The sequence below is a fragment of the Nipponia nippon genome, unplaced genomic scaffold (genome assembly GCF_047370975.1).
Source record: "Nipponia nippon isolate SJK-2023a ecotype South Korea unplaced genomic scaffold, ASM4737097v1 scaffold_90, whole genome shotgun sequence".
NCBI classification, from domain to species: Eukaryota; Metazoa; Chordata; class Aves; order Pelecaniformes; family Threskiornithidae; genus Nipponia; species Nipponia nippon.
Window position 1 is genome coordinate 101556 of NW_028262414.1, and position 19126 is coordinate 120681.

Here is a 19126-nt window from a genome sequence, read left to right on the forward strand (position 1 = left end):
AATGAAAAACAAGAAAAAATAATTAACATCTCATGACAGCAAAGGAGATAAAAGTAGAAAATTTTAAAAACCAATGATCAAGATTAAGAAAGGAAAAAAGGAAAACCCAAATATTAAGATTAAGAAAGGAAAGCACTAAAAAATAGTGACAGCTAACTACAACACAGACATAAATAGACATTTTAAAAAGCAAAGGCACTAAGGAAAGACAAGAAATCATTAAATAATAAAGACAGTGAACAAGACAAAAGTAGGCATAGAAAGAAAACTAAAAGAAAAAGAAAGCAAACTAAAAGAGAGCTGTGGAAAGAAAATTTTAAAAGGTAGGGCACTAAGGAAAGACAAAAAAAATTAAAGATAAACACATCAAAATAAAGACAGGAAATGGTATAAAAACAGACAAACTTTTAAAAGCAATGGTGATTAAGGAAATAAGGAAAAAATTTTAAAATCGCATCGGTGAACTAAAATGGAGATGGACAAGAAGATTTAAAAAGTGATGGCACTAAGGAAAAAGAAGAAAAAATAATTAAAAATTAATGACAGCAAACAAGATGGAAGTAGAAATTTTAAAAGCCAAAGGATTAAGAGAGGAAAGCAGTACAAAGTAGCAACATTGAACTGCAATGCGGACATAGACAGAAATTTTTAAAAGCGACAGTGCTAAGGAAAGACAAGAAATCATTCAAAATAAAGACAGTGAACGGAATAAAAGGAGGCATAGAAAGAAAACTTAAAAAGCAATCGGCATTAGGGACAGTGCACTAAAACAGAGATGCAAAAACAAGATTTTAAAAAGCGAGGGCACCAACGAAACAGAAGAAATAATTAAATGTAAAGACAGCAATTGGAATAAAAGCAGACAGAAAAATTTAGAAGCAATGGTGATTAAGAAAATAAGGAAAGGTTAATAAACAGTGACGGCAAACTAAAACAGAGATGTAGAAATACAATTTTTAAAGTGAGGGCACTGAGAAAAGCGAACAAATAATTAAAAGTAAAGACATCAAAGGGAAAAAAGTAGGTGTAGAAAGAACATTTTTAAAGCAATGAGGATTAGGGAAATGAAGGGAAAAATTAAAAAATAGGGACAGCAAATTAAAAGAGATGAAGAAAGAAAATTTGAAATTTTTTTTAAGTTAAAATACGCATGGAAATGTAACTTCAAAAGTGACAGGGCACACAACACAGGAATAAATTAAAAAATATGGATCGGGATCTTTATAAAATAGACATAGAATGAAAATTAAAAAAACAACAGGGTTCAGGACAGACGGAAAAATTTAAAAATAAAGACAGTAAAATGGTTAAAGTAGACACAAAGAAAATTATAAAAGCAACTGGGTAAAGGACAATCAGAAAAAAATTAAAAATGGGTAAAAAAAACTGGTTAAAAGTTGACATAGAGAGAAAATTTTAAAAGCAAAGGCATTAAGATGTGAAAAAAAATTAAAATAAGGGGAGGGTGAGAGAGAGAGAGAGACATAGGAAGAAGTTTATAAAAGCGGAGGCATTAAGGAAAGACAAGGGAAAAGTTACAAAATAAAAATAGGGAGAAAAATACAGAGAGACATAAGAAGAAAATTTCAAAAGCAATTAGGTGCAAACAGACGAGAAAGAAATAAAAAAGACAGTGGATTGGTTAAAGGAGACATAGAAAGAAAATTTTAAAAGCTACAGGTACAGGATAGACAGCAAACCATAAAAAATAGGGACAGCAAAGTAGATAAACTTTGACGTAGAAAGAAAATGTAAAATGTGATGGCTTTAAGGAAAGACAGGAATAAATCAAAAACTAAGAATGGGAAAAAAATAGAGACACACATAAAAGTAAATTTTAAAGTCAACAGGGTACACAACACAGGAAAGAATTAAAAACTGTGGATAGGGAGCTTGATAAAAGCAGACATAAGAAGAAAATCAAAGAAGCAACAGGGTACAGGACAGACAGGAGAGAATTAGAAAATAAAGACAGTGAACTGGCTAAAAGTAGCCATAGAAACAAAATTTTAAATTGACGGAGAATAGTATCGACAGAAAAAAAATAAAAAGAAGAACAGGAAACTAAATAAATGGAGACATAGAAAGAAATTTTTTACAGCAACTGGGTACAGGACAGAGAGGGAGGAATTAAAAAATAGGGACAAGGAATCGGATAGCGGGAGACATAGAAAGAAATTTTTAAAAGCAACAGGCTACAAGAAATACAGGAAAGAATTAAAAAATAGGAACGGGGATGACAATAGAAGGAAATATTGAAAGGAAATTTTAAAAGCGAGGAGGTATGCAGATGAAAGGGAGGACTTAAAATTCAGGGAAAGGGAGCCAGGTAACAGGAATTCTTGAAAGAGACATCAAATAGCAATGGGGTACAAGAAATAGAGGGAAGAATTTTAAAAATCAAGAAAGGAAGCCTGATAGAGAGAGACCTAGAAGGAGTTTTAAAAAGCAACTACATACAAGAAACATAGACAAGAATTAAAACATTGGGACAGGGAGATGGATAGAGGACAACATAGAAAGAAAATTTAAACAGTGATCAGGCACAAGAAATGGGAATATTAGAAAAGCAGGGACAGGGAGATGGATAGGAGGAACCATAGAAAGAAAATTTTAAAAGCTATGGAGTGCAGGACAGAGGGAGGAATTAAAAAATAGGGACAAGGCACTGCAGAGACGGAAATGTAGAAAGAGAAATTAAAATGCAATGGGGTACAAAAAATACAGGAAAGCATGAAAAAATAGGGAGAGGGAGCCGCAAAGAGGGAAACAGAAAAAAATTACTAGGTGAAGTGGTACAGGGCAGAGTTCACAGAAGAATAACAAGCTTTGGGGAGCCAGACAGGTAGGTGGGCCAGCAGAGAGGGAGACAGAAGCAGAGACAGGCAGGGAGGCAGGCAGGCAGGCAGAGATCCGGGGAAGGGCAGCAGAGGTGGACCAGGATGCACACGAGAGAACGTGCGACTCGACGCAGCTCCTGGCACCGGCAAGAGACCTTCGCTGCCCTAATGCTTTTCTGTCTGCCTCGGCAGCAGGTGCCTCAACGCTCCTCCACCACCAAGCTTCCCAGCGGCTCTCCCGTGCAGCCGATGGAGGCGCTGAGCTCCCAGCACTGTGTGCTGGTAAGGCGCTCTGTCAGGGACACTCAGAGGGATGCTTCCTCGCTGCAGGCACTGGTCATTCATTGCTGGAGGCAACTGCCTGCAGGACTCCCTTGGATTCCTTCCTTGGACAGTTCCCCTTCATCGGCTCCCTCAGGCAGGCATGCCTGGACAGACCCTTCCCTGACCAAAGGGACGGATTAAAAAAATAGGGACAGTAAGCCGCATAGTGGGAGACATAGAAATAAAACTAAAAAAGCAATGGGGTACAGGACAAATAGGAAAACATTAAGAAATAATGACAGGGAGACAAATAAGGGGATACACAAAAAGAGCAAGTGGCGGGGTACAGGAAACACAGGAAAGAATTTTAAAATAGGGACAGGGTGGAAGATAGAGGGACAAATAGAAAGAAAATTCAAAAAGCGATGGGGTACAAATTGCACAGGCGAGAACTAAAAAATAAGGCCACGGAGCTGGCGAGAGAGATACGTACATATAAAGGAATTTTAAAACAAACAGGGTGAAGGAAAGAGTGAGCAGAAATAAAAAATAGGAAAATGGAGCCAAATAGAGGGAGGCATAGAAAGAAAGTTTGAAAAGCAATGGGGTACAGAGCAGAGGGAGATATTAAAAAAACATAGGGTCAGGGAGCTGGATAGGGAGGAGATATAGAAATGAAAATTTAAAAGTAATAGGCCACAAGGCAGTGCAGAAAAACTGAAAAACAGGGAGAGGGAGCTGGCTAGAGAGACACATAGAAAAAATTTAAAATGCAACGGCGTATTCTCCAGAGTTGGCAGAAGCATAACAAGTTTTGGGGAGCCATGCAGGTAGGTGGGCAGAGAGGCAGACGGAGGAAGGGAGGCAGGCAGACATCTGGAGAAGGGTGGCAGAGATGGGCCAGGATACAGAGGAGAGGACGCGTGACTCACCACAGCTCCTGGTGCCAGCAGGAGACCTTCACCGCCTCGACGCTTCTCTCTCTGCCTCTGCCCCTTCCTCCTCTGCAGTGCTGCACGCCGGACCCTCGCCCATTCAGCAGCATGCAGCGGGCACCTCTATGCTCCTCCTCTGCAAGGCTTCCTCAATACCTGGTGGCTCACCCACGTAGCCAACAGAGGCACTGAGCTCCTAGCACTGCGTGCTGGTGTCTGCCCTGTCGGGGACGGCTCGGAGGGATCCTTCCTCGCCACACAGACTGGCCGTTCCTTGCAGGAGGCACCTGCCTGCAGGACTCCCTCCTCAGCCCATTCCCCTTCATCAGCTTTCTCAAGCAGGCATGCCCAGGCAGCCCCCTTTACAGCTAGAGCCCCTTCACACAGCAGGGCCAGCCCCATCCTCAGCCTCACTGGCCACACCTGGGGCTGCCCCAGCTGGAGCCCATCAGCAATAGGGGCCATTGCCAAAGCCCCACAGCACATCACCCCCTCCCCTGCACCTCTCTGCAGCCACATGCTCTGCACCCAGGGGCTGCAAACACATCCAGGGGCACAGACGAGGCAGGAAAAGTTTATTCATTAATGCACGTAAGAAATCTTGGCGGCGAGTTGGCTGCAAGGCTCAGTGCCCAAATGCAGCAGGACAGAGGGAGAAAAGAGAAGAGAAAAGCAGGCGGAAGGACAGAGGGACATAGAGGTGTGGGACAGAAAACGGGATGCTGCGAACAAGAGAGGGACAGGGAGCAGGACAACTGTGTAGAGAGAGGAGAGCAGAAGAAAGACTGCGGGGGTGAACAGGGACAGAGAGATGGAGGAATAAATAAGAGAGACAGGGAGCAGGAGAGAGAGGCAGAAGGGACCAGCAGGACAACAAGACAGACAAGACAAGGGACAGGGAAAATTCTGAAGTGACAGGGGAAAGGAAACATAGCCAAGAAAAAAAAATAGAAACAGCGGGATAGAGGTAGATGTAGAAAGAAAATTTTGTAAAAGCAACAGGGTACAAGAAACATAGGGAAGAACTAACACATAGGGACAGGGAGCTAGAAAGAGGGAGATATAGAAAGTGTGAAAAGTGACAGGGTAGAGGACAGAGAGGGAAGAATTATGAATTAGAGACAGGAAGATGGATAGAGGGAGACATAAATAGATTTTACAAGCAACAGTATACAAGAATCCTACACGAGAATTAAAAAAACAGGTACACGGAGCTGCAGAGAGGGAGAAGTAGGAAGAAAATCTGAAAAGCGATGGGGTACAAGAAACACTGGCAAAAAATTAAAATTAGGTCAGGGAGATAGAAAGGTAGCAAGAAAATTTAAAAAGCAACTGGGTTTGAGAAACCTATGCAAGAATTTAAAAAATAAGGATGGAGAAGTAGAAAGAAAGTTTCAAAAGCGATGCGGTACAAGAAACATAGGCAAGAATTGAAAAATAGGGACAGGGAGCCTGACAGAAGGGAACTGGGGTGGGTTGACCTCGGCTGGCCACCGGGTGCTCACCAAGCCACTCTGTGGCTCCCCCTCCTCAATAAGACAAAATACAACAAAAAAACTTGTAGGTCGACAAAAGGACAGAGGGTCACTCGCCAATTACTGTCACAGGCAAAACAGACTCAGCTTGGGGAAATTAATTCCATTTATTGTCAATCAAAATCAAGAGTAGGACAAGATTTGTTCTTCTCTTATTTTGTTTTATTTGTTCTTATCTTATCAACAGATAAGAACAAATCTAAAAACCGCCTTGCTCTTTTTTCCTGGGCTCATCTTCATGACTCCTGACTTTCCCACATCCCACCCCTGAGCAATGCAGGGGGACAGGGAGCAGGGGTCGCACTCAGTTCATCACACATCATCTCTGCCGCTCCTTCCTCCTCATGCTCTTCTTCTGCTCCAGTGTGGGCTCCTCTCCGCAGGGCCACAGGTGCTGCCAGGAGCCTGCTCCAGCGCAAGCTCTCCATAGGGTCACAGCTTCCTTCAGGCACATCCACCTGTTGCGGCACGGGGTCCTCCATGGGCTGCGAGTGCATGTCTGCTCCACCGCGGACCTCCACGGGCGCCAGGAGGACGACCTGCCTCACCGTGGCCTTCACCAGAGCCTGCAGGGGAATCTCTGCTCCGGTGCCTGGAGCACCTCCTCCCCCTCCTTCTTCACCGACCTTAGTGTCTGCAGGGCTGTTTCACACTCACGTTTTCTCTATCGCAGCATCTGCGCAGCATTTTTTACCCCCTCTTAAATGTCCGTTCCAGAAGCACAACCAGCATTGCCGATGGGCTCAGCTTGGACCGGCTGCAGATCCATCTTGGAGCTGGAAGTGGCTGTGCCTGACATGGGGGCAACTCCTGGTGTCTTCTCGCAGAACCTGCCCTGCCCCACCTAACAAAACCTTGCCACGTAAACCCCATCCAACAGCGATCGCCTGCAGGACAGAGAAGGGGGACTGAAAAATAGGGAAAGGGAGCCACAGAGGGAGAGGTACAGGGGGGAAAAAATAGCGATGGGCTACAGGCCAGAGAGGAGGAAGTGACAGGGAATCAGCCTGAGAGAGATGGAGAAAAACAAAGAATAGCGATGGGCCACAGGGCAGAGAGGGAGGATTTTAAAAAGGGGACAGTGAGGTGGACAGAGATAAACTGAGAAATGCCAAAAAACCTCGATGAGCTGAAGGGGAAAGACTGAAGCTGAAGGGGAATTAAAGAATAGGGACATGGAGCCAGACAAAGAGAGAACGATAAAGACAAAAAGCAGCTATGGGACAGAGAGGGAAAAAGTTAAAAGACAGGGACGGGGACCTGGAACGAGAGAATTTAAGAAAGAAAAAGTCTATCTAGAATACAGAGCAGGGACAGAGGAATTAAAAAATAGGGACATGAGGACAGAGAGGTGAGAGGTGGGAATTGTGAAGGGCTAAAGGGCAGGCGAGGAAAAATTTAAAAAGTTGGGATAGGAAGACAGACATAGATGAAGAAAGACAAAAAGAGTTATGGGCTGCAGGACACAGACAGAGGATGAAAAAAGGACAGGGAACAGGACAGAAGCGCAGAGAGAGAAAGAAAACATAGGGGTAGAACAACAGATAAAGAGGGGGACTTGGAGAATGAGGGAGGGAGAGGTGCGGGGAAGTGGAAAAAAATGACAGCAGCAAGAGAAAGAGAAGGCGGGGCAGGGAAGGACCAGGATGCAGAATAGGGACGACACGGCCCCAAGGGTCCAGGACTCACTGCAGCTCCCGCTCTCCAAGCCGCTTGGAGAACTGGACACCTCGGACGTGTCTTTCTCTCTCTCTCTCTCTCCTGGCCCCGTAGCTCCGGTTGCTTGACTGTCATCCACCTAAGAGAACAGACTGGTGTCTTACAGCTCTTACAATACAAGGCCTCCCAGATACATAGCCTCACACGTGCACGTGTTACCTGGCTGTACTGTGCTTCCAGCTACGCATACGGACCCTGCAATGCACGTTGGCAATTGGATCTGCTGAGGGCTATGCTAAGAGGGATCCTTCCTCACACTGAGAGGCAGGCTGTCTCCTGTCTGCAGCTGGAGGCAGCTGCCGGCTGGCTCCTCTTTATTTTATTCTTCAGCTGCTTTACCTTTTTCCGACTTCTCCAGCTTCAGCTGCGGCAGCTCCTGTCCACAGCCAGGAAGCGTCCAGCTGTCCTTTTTTGCCCATGCCGCTAGGAAAATGAGGCCAAAGGCAAGCCACACAAACCTGAGCCAGATGCAATCACCAGCGTCCCTGGAGAGGAACCGCCAACCGAGTCCTCAGTGCTGCCTCTGGGAGAGGGAAAGAACAAGCAACCAACCATTATCCACAGGGATGACTGCAGCTCTCCTCAGGCAGGAACCCCTCCTTCTGCAGGAGCTGCTGGAGACGCCGCTCTTTCCCTGAACTGAAGCTAATAGCACCTGCATTTAAGGAGAATAAATCATATTCAAGGGCCAGCTTGCTGCCACGAGGACAGGGTTTGGGGGCGGTCCATGCCTACAGGACAGGCTTCAGGGGAGGTGCTGGAGCTGGGGGCAGCTGCCTGGGGCGAGCAGGGCTGGAGGAGTTTTGCTGAGTTGGAGAGGCACCCAGCGCCTTTTCCAGAGGGTGGGCACCCAGAGGGGTGGGGGCAGCCATCTCCTGCCCCTCTTCCTGCATCCTCTCCACCAGCTCTCAGAATATCCCTGGACCTGCCCTGATGGGGCCTGACTCCAACTGACTTCAGCCTGTTGCACTGGTGGGTTGGAAACATCCTCGCGACTTGTCGGCATTCTCCAGCAGGCATGCCCCAGCAGCGCCATCCCCTGGGGCTGCAGCCCTTTTACACAGAGGGGCCATCACCATCAGCCTCACCGGGCCCCCTGGGGCTCCTCCGGCCGCAGCCCACAGCTGCGGCCATGGCCCCTGACACCCACCGTGTAACCTGCTCCCCTGGACTCTCTGACAGCCACTCACCAAGTACAAAGGAGTACAACCACAGCCATGAGTGCAAAGGAGACAGCAAGTGCTTATTCGTTAATGCATATAAGTCCCGGGAGTGAGTCTGCTATGGGGTTCGCTGCCTGTACACTCATCCTTCCCCTGGGACAAGTTGGCAGTTGTTACTGGAGCAGCAGATACAAAAAATGAAAATACAGCAATAGGGAGCAGGACAGAAGAACAGAAAGAGGAAAAGTAAAATGAGGGAGGACTGAGGAGCAGAGAAAGAAAGGTACAGGGAAAAGGACAGGGAGATAGATAAGTCAATAAAAAAGGGGATGAGAAGCCCTGCAGGGACATGGCAGAAGAAAAACAGGGTCAGGGAGCAGGACAGAGGAAAAGAGAGAGAAAATGATGAGCAAGGAGCCAAACAGACAGATCAAGAGAGAAATCAAATGAGAGGAATAAGGGAGGGAGGGAGACAAAAAGACAGGGAACAAGCCAGAGGAACTGAAGAGAAAGAGAGAGAGAGAGAGATTGGGACAAAGAGAGGGAGAAAGAAAAACCATCGCTGGGCTGCAGGATGAGAAAAAAGGGAGCAGAACAGAGAGGAATAATGGGACAGCGAGCCGGGCAGGGGCAGTATAGTGAGAAACAATGGGAGAACAAGTGCTATGGAGATATACAGACAAAGAGTTACAGGGAAGATGGAGGACAGAGAGAAAAGAGAAAAGGGGCATGGAGCAGGGAAGAGATGGTGAAAGAAACATTAGAGACAGAGAGAGGAGGAGAGTGACAGCAGCAAGGCAGGAAGACGACGAAAGAACAAACCAGTGACGGGTAGCAGGCCAGAGGGACGAGGAAAGACTGGAGGAAGGACAGAGCGATCTAGGAAACAGGTGAGGGACAGGGAGCCAGAAAGTGGGATACTGCAAGAGAGAGAGGGACAGGGAGCAGGATGCTGTGATGGAGAACAAACGAGAACAACAGAAAGAACAACAGAGAGGTGGACCATGAGAACAAACAGGAACAGAGAGGGGAAGCAATAAAAAATAGGGACAGGGAGCAGCACAAAGGGTCAGAAAGAGTAAGAGATGAACAGGAAGGAGGACAGGGACAGTGAGATACGGAATACAAAAAAACCAGCAACAGTGAGCAAGACAAGGGGATAGAGAAAGGAAGGGAAGAAGGGAGGGAGGAGAGACATAGGAAGGCAGGGACACAGAGCGGCATGTACAGGTGCAAAGAGGAAAAGAACATCAGGGAACAGGACAGAGAAAGAGATGGATTCAGATCAGGACAAAAAGATGGAAAAGGGAAAAACAACAATGGGCTGCAGGACAGAGACAGAGGATAACAAAAGAAAGGAGAAGGAGCAGGCCAAAGGCGCAGAGAGAGAAAAAAAGCAGGGGGTGGTAGAACAAGATGGATAAAGGGAGAGAGGAAAAGGGAGCAGTGCAGAAAAACAGAGAAAAGAGAACGGGTACAGGGAAGAACAAAAAAAGAAAAATCACAGCAGCATGCAAAAGAGAGAGGGCCAGGGAAGGGGCAGGGAGGGACCGGGGCACAGACAAGGGGTGACAGGTCCCCAAGGGCCCGGGACTCACCACAGCTCTCGCTCTCGGTGCTGCTGGGAGAACTGGCCAGTTGAGATGCTTCTTCCTCCTTCTCTCCTCCCTTCCTCTTCTGTAACTCCAGTCACTCGGCTGTCCTCCACCTAAGAGAATACGTGGATATCTTACAGCTCTTATGAGACAAGGTTTCCTAGACATGTAGCCTCGCTTGCTCGTGCACTACGCGGCTGTACCACACTTTGGGTTATGCATACAGGCCCTGTGGTGCACATCGGCTGTCTGGCCTGCAGTGCACTACAAAGAGGGATCCCTTCCCACCCAGAGGGGCAGGCTCTCTCTTGCCCGCAGTGGGAGGCAGTGGTCAGCCAGATGGCCTTCCGTTTCTTCTTCTTTACCTTTCTCCAGCCTCTCTGGCTTCAGCCGCGGCAGCTCCTGTCCACAGCCAGTAATCGCTCCGCCTGTCCCTTTTCACCCCCGCACCGCAAAGAGAGTGAGGTCAGGCAGAGACAACCCACGCAAGCCTGAGGCAGGTGCTGTCAGCAGCATCCCCACGGGAGGAATGGACAACCGCGTCCTCAGCATGGCCTCTAGCACAGGGAAAGAAGAAGCGGCGACCGTTATTACCGTAGATCACCCCTGGCCTAAGCCCTTCCTTCTGCAGAGGCTTCTGGAGACACTGCTCCTTCCCCGCACTGCTGGTAACGGCACCCGCGTTAAGGGAGAATCCAGCCCACTTGAGAGCCAGCTTGTGGTCTTCACAACAGGGCTTGGGGGCGATCTGGTGCTATGGGACAGGCTTCAGGGGAGGTGCTGGAGCAGGGGGCAGTTGCACGGGGTGAGCGGGGCCAGGAGAGGCTCAGGGGGAGCTCCGGTGAGTTGGGGAGGTGCCCTGCCTCTGCGCCTAGGGGATATCCGCCTCCTTCCCCTCTTCCCTTCTATCAGCTTTTAGGTAACTCCCTGGGGCTGCCCTGGCCCAGCTCGCCTCCAGCAGACCAAGAGCCTGCTGCAGCGGGCAGGTTGAAGCTTCCTGTCCCACCACCCCCGGGCAGCCAGCAGGCAGAAGACACCCCTGCACACTCAAAGGAGCTCGCTCGCCTCCCTGGTGCTCCTGGCCCTTACCCACCACCGCCAATCGTGCCCGGCATGCCACCACACTGTGGTAACAGCGAAGAAGGCGGCGTCGGCGGCAACAGCGAGCACCCAGCGCGCAGCGATTGCCCACGGGCGGCGGCAGCGCTGCCGTCTGCATTTTGCACGCCAAGCACCTGCCGACAGCACGCCCGCGGGGCGGAAGCGGCGTTTCCTTACCAGCAGGCAGCAACGAGCGCAGCGGCATGACTCCGCAGGCACCGCAGCATCCTATTGCCGTTACCGGTGCCGGCAGCATGGATCATGTGGGCTGCACCGCGCCTGCACAGATCCCGGGCAGCAGCTCCGAGAGTCGGGAGGCGCGCTGCTTCTTGGGGAGTAGCCATAGCTGGAAGCCCGCAGAAAAACACACAAAACCTGCAACAAAACTGCACCTAGTGCCGCAGGGGCCGCGGCGATAGCAACGACTACGGTGCACCGAAAGCGCCCGAGAGCAATGCGGCTTCCAGGCACCCACGTCCATATATACTACACCTCCCAGCATGCCCCGGGGACCCAACATGGCTGACCGAAAGCCCCGTGCAGCAATCCATGCTTTCTGACCCTGCGGGGACACCGTTGCCCTCGCCGCTGACGTACTCAGAAGCCCTGCCGAGAACCCCCGCGGCTCCGAGCACCCCCGCCGCCGGCAACGACCCAGGGCGGCGCCAACCTGCCCGGCTCGGGGCAGCCCCTCCCGCCCGGCTCCGGCCACCGGCGCCCTCCCACTGCCCAGCCCCGACGCGGCTCAGCGCCCGGCCCCGCACCGGCGCGGTGACCCCCGCCGCCCGGCCCCGGACCGGCGCGGCGCCCGCCCGGCCCCGGCCCCGGCGCGGCGCCGCTCGGCACGGAAGCCCCCCCGCCGCACGGCTCCGGACCAGCGCGGCCCCCGCCCGACTCCGGGCTGATCTCGCCACCGGCCCCGACCCGGCGCGCCCCCACCTCCCCCGGCTCCGGGAAGCCCCGCCCGCCCGGCTCCCACACGGCACCGCACCCTCCCCGCTCCGTGCCTCCCGCCGGCCCGGCCGCTCCCCCCCAGGCACCGCCGCCCTCCTCGGGGCTTCCCCGCTCACCTCCTCCCTGCCTGCAGCCGCAGCCCAACGACCGCTCCGCTCCACCCCGGGCTCACGCTGGCCCCTCCGCGGGGGGAAGCTGCGCCCACCGCGTGATGCCCGCCCGCAACGCACCGCGCATGGTCTGGGAGGAATTCCAGTTTAATCTCTGTGGGCTGGACGACCTTCTGTATCATCCAGGGGACTTCTCGTTTCACCTCTATGCTCTGGAGGGCCTTCTCGATGGTCTGGGTGGACTTTCGGTGTCATCTCCATGGTCTGCGGAGCCGCCCCATACTCCGGGAGGACTTCCGCTTGCATCTCGATGGTCTGAAGGCCATTCAGAAGCAAAGGGGTTATGGGAGGGGGGGAGCAGGGAAGCGGGGGCACGAGACTGGAGGGCAGGGGACGCGGGGGGCACGTCACGGGGAAAAAAAAACCCCGCACGGGGGGAAAAACCTTGTGTGGGGGGACGTTTGGGTGGAGAGCACTTGGGAGGGCGCAGAGACAGGCAGAGGAGGACGGGGGGCAGGAGACGGACACGGACGGACAGCGGCTGTGTGTGGGTAGAAAGGTGCACGGGGGGACACGGGTGGGGATGACCTACACCAGGGGGTCCGCCCGGCATAATCCACAGCAGATAACTCACCTGGGATAAGCCGCAACGGATAGTCCGCTCCGGAGAAGGAATCCACGCCAGATAATCCCCAGCAATGCCCCTCAAACTGCCAGCGGTTCACCCCAAATTTGGCCCAAATTGGTGCGGGTTTTGCGTTTGGGTTTTTTGGTTTGTTGGCTTGGTTTTTTGTTGTTGTTCTTTTTTGTTTTGTTTTGTTTTTTCTTTTACATCATACAAAACTTGGGGGTTTCTGCTTTTCAAAACTATTCAGTTCTGGGGTTTTCCGGCGCTTTTCCACATCATAACAACAGGTCATTTTTGGTTTTCTGCGTTAAAATGTGGGGGGGGGTGGGGGGTGTGGGTGTGTGCGCGCGCGCTTGCTTTCCAGCTGCACAAATCCAGGCGGATTCGGCTTTCCTGGGAGCCCCAAACCGTGTTGCTCTTGGATATTTTGCTCTTGGACTTGGATATTTTGACACTTTGGTATCTTAGACTTCGGTATCTACTTACAATTCTGTCTATTTAGACTTAGTTATCTGTTTACACTTCCATAGAACCTTTACTTCCATTACACAGACGACCTACTTTGGCTTACTCGGTGACACACGGTAAGCGTAGATACCTCTACCTATCCAGACTTTCTTCTGTTTTCAATTCCTTCATCTACATCATCTCTTTTTGCGTTTTAAACTCCTTTATTTCTTCACATATAGACAAGTTCTTTTTTATTTTAAAACCCTATCTATCTCCATTTAGATTTTTTAATAATTTCTAGAACGTAGCAGGTACAGGTTTGTATTTTGAAATCCTTTTCTCTCTATATATATATAGAAATGAATATTATTTTTCAATATATATATATATAAAGGCGAGAGATTTTCCTCTACTGCAATGCCTCGCACCCGTATTTCCAGTTTTTAACATTTTTAATCACACACACACACACACACACACACACACACACACACACACACGAGTTTTCAGGCATTTTGGGGCTGTGACCCCCCCTCCTCTGGGGGGGAACCTCCCCGTGACACCTTCATCCCCCACTCACCTGCTCCTCTGTTTCATCATCACACCCCCCGCCCCCAGGGACGTTGGGGTGCCCCAAATGACATCATCACCCCCCAGGCCCCTCCAACACTTTTTCATCACCCCCCCCAAAAAAGGCCCAAAACAAGGAAAACAGCCCCGACCGGCAGCTCGCTACTTTAATAATGCCGTTTACATATGTAGGCGCCCCCCGAAAAGGGGAGCTCCGCCAGAGAAATAAAATGGGGGCAGCCCCCCCAAACGGTTGCAGGCCCCCCCCGCCCCCGGCCCGCAAGCCGGCGGGTGCCCCACGCCGCGGGGGAGCCTGCCAGGGGACGGTGACGCACCTCTCGCTCAGGCTCTGCTCTGCCGTGCTCCCCCTCCGTTCCCGCGCTGGGACGGGCTCCCCGGGGCAGCGAACCTCCCCGCTCCCTCTTGGCCCGGGACTCTCCCCACCAGACAGCCCTCGCTGACGCACCCGCGGGGCACCCGCCGGAGACAGAGCCAGGAGCCTCCAGGCACGGGGCCGGCCCCTTACCCTCGGGACGCTTCACGACCGGCAGGCCAACCTGGGCCGGGGGGACCTAGCGAGCATCACGAGACGCTTGCAACGAGACACCTGAAAAACAGAAATCCCAAGCGATATTTCCGCATGTGAAAAAAATAGCACAGCAGCGAGTAGAGGAATTCAGTCAGAGCAAGGGAGGGGAGAGCAGTTGAGCTCAAGGAGGATTCGAGGTAAGCAGGTCAGCTCAAAACACAAGACGTCCTTTAAAAGCTAGAGCGACCTGAACGCTTCCAATCAGCATGAAGACTAACCGGTACGATTCCAAACACGTTCTTCGCGTAAAAGTACGCGCTCTTGCCGGCGTTGGAAAACGTCTCACCCCTTCCTTACGGCACGGCTGCAGGGAGACAACCCTGCGAGGCTGCAGGACAAGGGCGTACCGCAATCAGAATCTACGCTTACAGATCCGCCGCAACAGCTACGGCCCTCGCGCTCCTGCGCATCTTGCTGGCTCGGTCGATAAAGCTGGAAGCGAAGCGTAACGCTTTCGAGGGTAAAAGGAAAACCAGAGGACAAATCGCAGCAATTCGCTTCCTACTAAAAAAGCTGTGCGTGTGCTTACAGACATCCAATAAAAATACTTCTACTGGAGAAGGGCTGGATTTTCCTTTTGCGTTAATTTAACTTGCACAGCTGTGAATCGATACCAGCAGATTATCTGTCTCCAAGATACGCAGTTATCATTTGACCAGGGGTTTTTTGCGCCTTACGTCATTAGGAGCGACATCTGGCCAGCCGCGCTGCCCGAGAGAGATGCTACTGAACTGCCAGGGAAACGCACCCTTGAAAGCCAGACAGAAAGAAAAGTACTTCAGAGCACTCCGTCAAACGAGCGGGGGGGGGGGGAAACCCGTAACGTTCAGTTGCCTCTCCTGGTCAACGTTTAGAACAAATACCTAACGGCTCAAATACACCTAAGCAATTGTACGCCACAGCTAGTTGGCAGTTAAAGTTGAAACAACGCCACAGCTAGTTGGCAGTTAAAGTTGAAACAACGCCACAGCTAGTTGGCAGTTGCAGTTGAAACAATGCAAGGCAGTCTGTATAGACAATTTTAACTTTTTTTTTTTCCTAAAGTTACATCTAGGGTAGAAAAATCAGTGAGAGAAGAGATCCCCCATACGGTTTTACTTTGCGGGCGGAATCCAGTCCCCGGGGCTGCAATGCCTAAGGCTACCAGAAAGGACCGGCAGATTTGCTAACGCTTTTGGCTGCACCGAAGCACGCAGAGGAACGCGTGTTGATGACATCTCGGCTGTTGCACCTGAGAACCAGCGATGCCATCAACTTCCGGAAGACGTGCTGTGCTCGGGTCTTTGGAAGCAAACGGACTTTTCTTTCTTTCTTTTTTTTTTTTTTTTTTTTTCTTTTTTTTTTTTTAAGAGAGCGGAAAGTCTCGCTGCTGCTGACTTCTACTGCCAAGCGCATCATCTCTGAAGATCCCCACTCTGATGGGGAGTTCATAAAACACAACTTCTTTGAATGAGAAAGACTTCCATTCTGGAAAATCTCTTTCCAACTGAAGTAAGAAACCACACGCTGTAGGTTAAGGAAAAAGGACGCTGCCGAAGCAGTAACTCACCAAAACCACGTCAGGACTCGCTGTCGCTACTTACAAGGCTGGCAATGCTTCTCGGGAAAGCGACGCCGATTCCTCCTCTTTTGTCCACGTCTCTCCTTGGACCTGGATCGCTTTTAGTACGGACGCTAGTATCTCAGTAAGCTTTTCAAGTACTACTCTAAGATATTTTCAAAACTTACTGACTGAAAAAGCACACAACAGACGATCCCTCAGAAACATCTGTAACGCGACGCTTCCCGGACACGTCCGTGCTTTAAGCTACGACGGCAAGATAAGCAGGGCTCAAGAAACGCCATGCCGATGAGGCGACGCGTTCGAGACCCTCGGGAGGCTTACCGAGGGGCCCCATGATCACCAAGAGCTACGGAAACATCAAGACCCGAGAAAGCCAGGGTACGAGACACAGAAGACAGACTACGCAAAAGCAGAACGCACAGACACAGGATGGAACCGCCCTGCCCAGCCAACGTCAGCAGCGTGCTAAGAACAGTAACCCGGTCCTTTTCCCTTCCCAAAGGAGACTGCTCCTGGACAGGCCTCTCCCCGACACCAACTTTATAACCCCTCCCTGCAATTCCTATCCTTGATACCTCCTCAGCCCTCACCCCGCAACTGAGCTTTCAGAGGGCCAGGGATCTGAATCCACCCTCAAAAAAGAAAAAAAGAAAACCACCACACACCGAACTAGAACATTCCTGCACTCACTCAGTTCTTCTTCATCATCTCAAAAAAAACCAAAAAACAAAAAACAAAAAACCCCAAAACCTCCCAACCCAAAAACCCACAGCACACTAACAAACTAAAACACAGTGCTGGTATTCAGCATCGGTCTGGTTACTGCCAACCGCTTCTGCGACACCCTCCTCCTCAAAAGCACCGCACCGCTCTGCTCCCCTGCTCCACGCCTGTTCTCAAGAAAGATGCTGCGGCTGTCGCTCGGTGCACCTAGGATGCCAGGAGACACAAAGTTCCCGTGGCGCTCGGGTGAAATAGCCAGCCCCGTGTGCCTCCCCTCTACCACCCAGCTCACCTCAACTTCTCGGCTGATTCTCAAGGCAGCCAGCACAGCTCCCACAAAACCAAACGGGAAACGATTAACCAACATGCCATTTCATACTTTACTATTAAATGACGACCCGGCTGACAACCACCTCGCCTCCTCCAGCCGCTCCTCAGCGGGAAGCTACGCCCCCTCCGAGGCTGTTAAAAGGGAGGACCCTAAGGAAAGAGAACAACTCCTTGAAAACTAAAGACAGGGAACGGGATAAAAGCAAAAAAAAGTCAATAATGACGGGAATTAGGGCAACAAAGAGAAAAAAATGAAAACCGGGGACAGTGAACTAAAAGAGAGACGTAGGAAGACAATTGAAAAAGCAAAGGTACTAATAGAGACAAGGAAGAATTAAAAAAGGGAAACGGCAAACGGAATACAAGTAGACAGAAGCTTTTGTCGTGGTTTAACCCCAGCCAGCAGCTAAGCACCACACAGCCGCTACGGGGGAGAAAATTGGAAGGGTGGAAGTCAGAACACTCGTGGGTTAAAGGAAGAACAGTTTAACAATTGAAGGAAAAGACAACAGAATAGTAGTAATAGTACTAGTAGTAATAATAATAAACCAATAACAGTATACAAAGCAAGCGATTCACTCTACAGGTGCTCACCACTCGCCGACCGATGCCAAGCACGTCCCCGAGCAGCGATCGCTGACTCCTGGCCAACGACCCCCCGTTTCCCTACCGAGCGTGACGTCACACGGGAGGGAACAGCGCTTCGGCCGGCGCGGGTCAGCTGAGCTGGCTGTGGCGCCTCCCAGCTTCTGGCGCACCGGGCAGAGCACGGGAAGCTGAAAGGTCCTTGAGCGGTGTAAGCGCTACTTAGCGACAAACAAAACGTCAGTGCGTTACCAACATTGTTCTCATCCTCAATCCAAACCGCAGCACTGTGCCAGCTACTTGGCCCAGCCCCGTCTTCGCTTCATGGGTCCCACCTGGGCTGCCCTAGCTGGAACCCATCAGGAACTGAGGCCATCACCCCAGCCCCACAGCACATCACTGCGTCCCCTGGACCCAACCGCAGCCGCTCACCCAGAGGCCAGGGGCTGGAAACACATCTGGGGTCACAAAGGAGGCAGCAAATGTTTGTTCCTTCACGCCCATCAGAAATCCCAGCAACGAGCTGGTTACGAGGCTTGGTGCCCAAAGGCAGCGGGACAGAGGGAAAAGAGGGACGAGGAAAGCAGAAGGAAGGATGGAGGGAGGTAGAGAAGAGCAGTAGGACAGGGAGCCAGAAAACGGGATACTGGGAACAAGAGAGGGACGGGGAACCGCACAAGGGTGTTGAGAGAGAGAGAAATGGAGTGCAGCGAGGAGGAGGATGGGGAGATCCCACAGGAACAGGGAGCAACAGGGGGCAGGGGAGAGAGACAGAAGGGACCGAGCGGGACAACAGGAACAGCAGAGAGGGACAGAGAGAATAAGAGCCACGCAGGCAGCGGCGGGGCGGGGCGGATAGAGGGAAGTACAAAAGGGGGAAAAAGCAAAAAGAATTAAAAAAAAGTGACAGGAAGTTGGATAGAGGCAGTCATAGAAATAGAAATTAAAAAGCAACAAACATAGGCAAGAATTAAAAATTAGAGAATGTAAGACAGAGCGAGAAATAGAAAGGGAACAGGACAGAGAGGCAGGACATGTAAAAAATTGTTAAAGGGAGCTATGTAGAGGGAGATTTGAAAGGGAAAATAAAAAACAATGGACTACAGGAAACACAGGAAAGAAAAATGGGACAGGGAACTAGATAAATGGAGAGATAGAAATAAGACGTTAAAAGCAACATGGTACGTGACAGGAAAGCATTAAGAATAAGGGAAAGGGAACTAGATAAATGGAGACATAAAAAGAAAATTTTAAAAGCGACAGGGTAAGGAAAACCAGAAAAAATTAAAAACAGGGAGAGCAAACTGCGTAAAAGATGAGAGAGAGAAAAATTCAAAAAGGATGGGACAGGAAAGAATTAAAAAACAGGGATAGGGACCTTGATAAAAGTAGACCTAGAAGGAAACTTGAAAATGCCAAGAGGTACAGCACAGTCAGCAAAGAACTAAAAACAGGGACAGCAAACCAGATT

At 50.4% G+C, this 19126-nt stretch overlaps 1 long non-coding RNA gene across 6 annotated transcripts; it reads right to left on the reverse strand.

The window, feature by feature from the left end:
* Window positions 1–5652: 5652 nt before the first annotated feature.
* LOC148050042 (uncharacterized) lies at window positions 5653–13020 on the reverse strand. 6 transcript variants are annotated; one of them, XR_015701765.1, is made up of 6 exons: window positions 12223–13020; window positions 11330–11527; window positions 10417–10608; window positions 10055–10164; window positions 7264–7816; window positions 5653–6461 (listed from the first exon to the last, which is right to left on the reverse strand). It is a non-coding gene; the product is annotated as an uncharacterized LOC148050042 (long non-coding RNA). The 6 variants fall into 6 exon arrangements; XR_015701766.1 differs by having other exon boundaries at window positions 11330–11498; window positions 12223–13019; XR_015701767.1 differs by lacking the exon at window positions 12223–13020 and having other exon boundaries at window positions 7264–7372; window positions 7453–7816; window positions 11330–11850.
* Between the last annotated feature and the right edge of the window lie 6106 nt (window positions 13021–19126).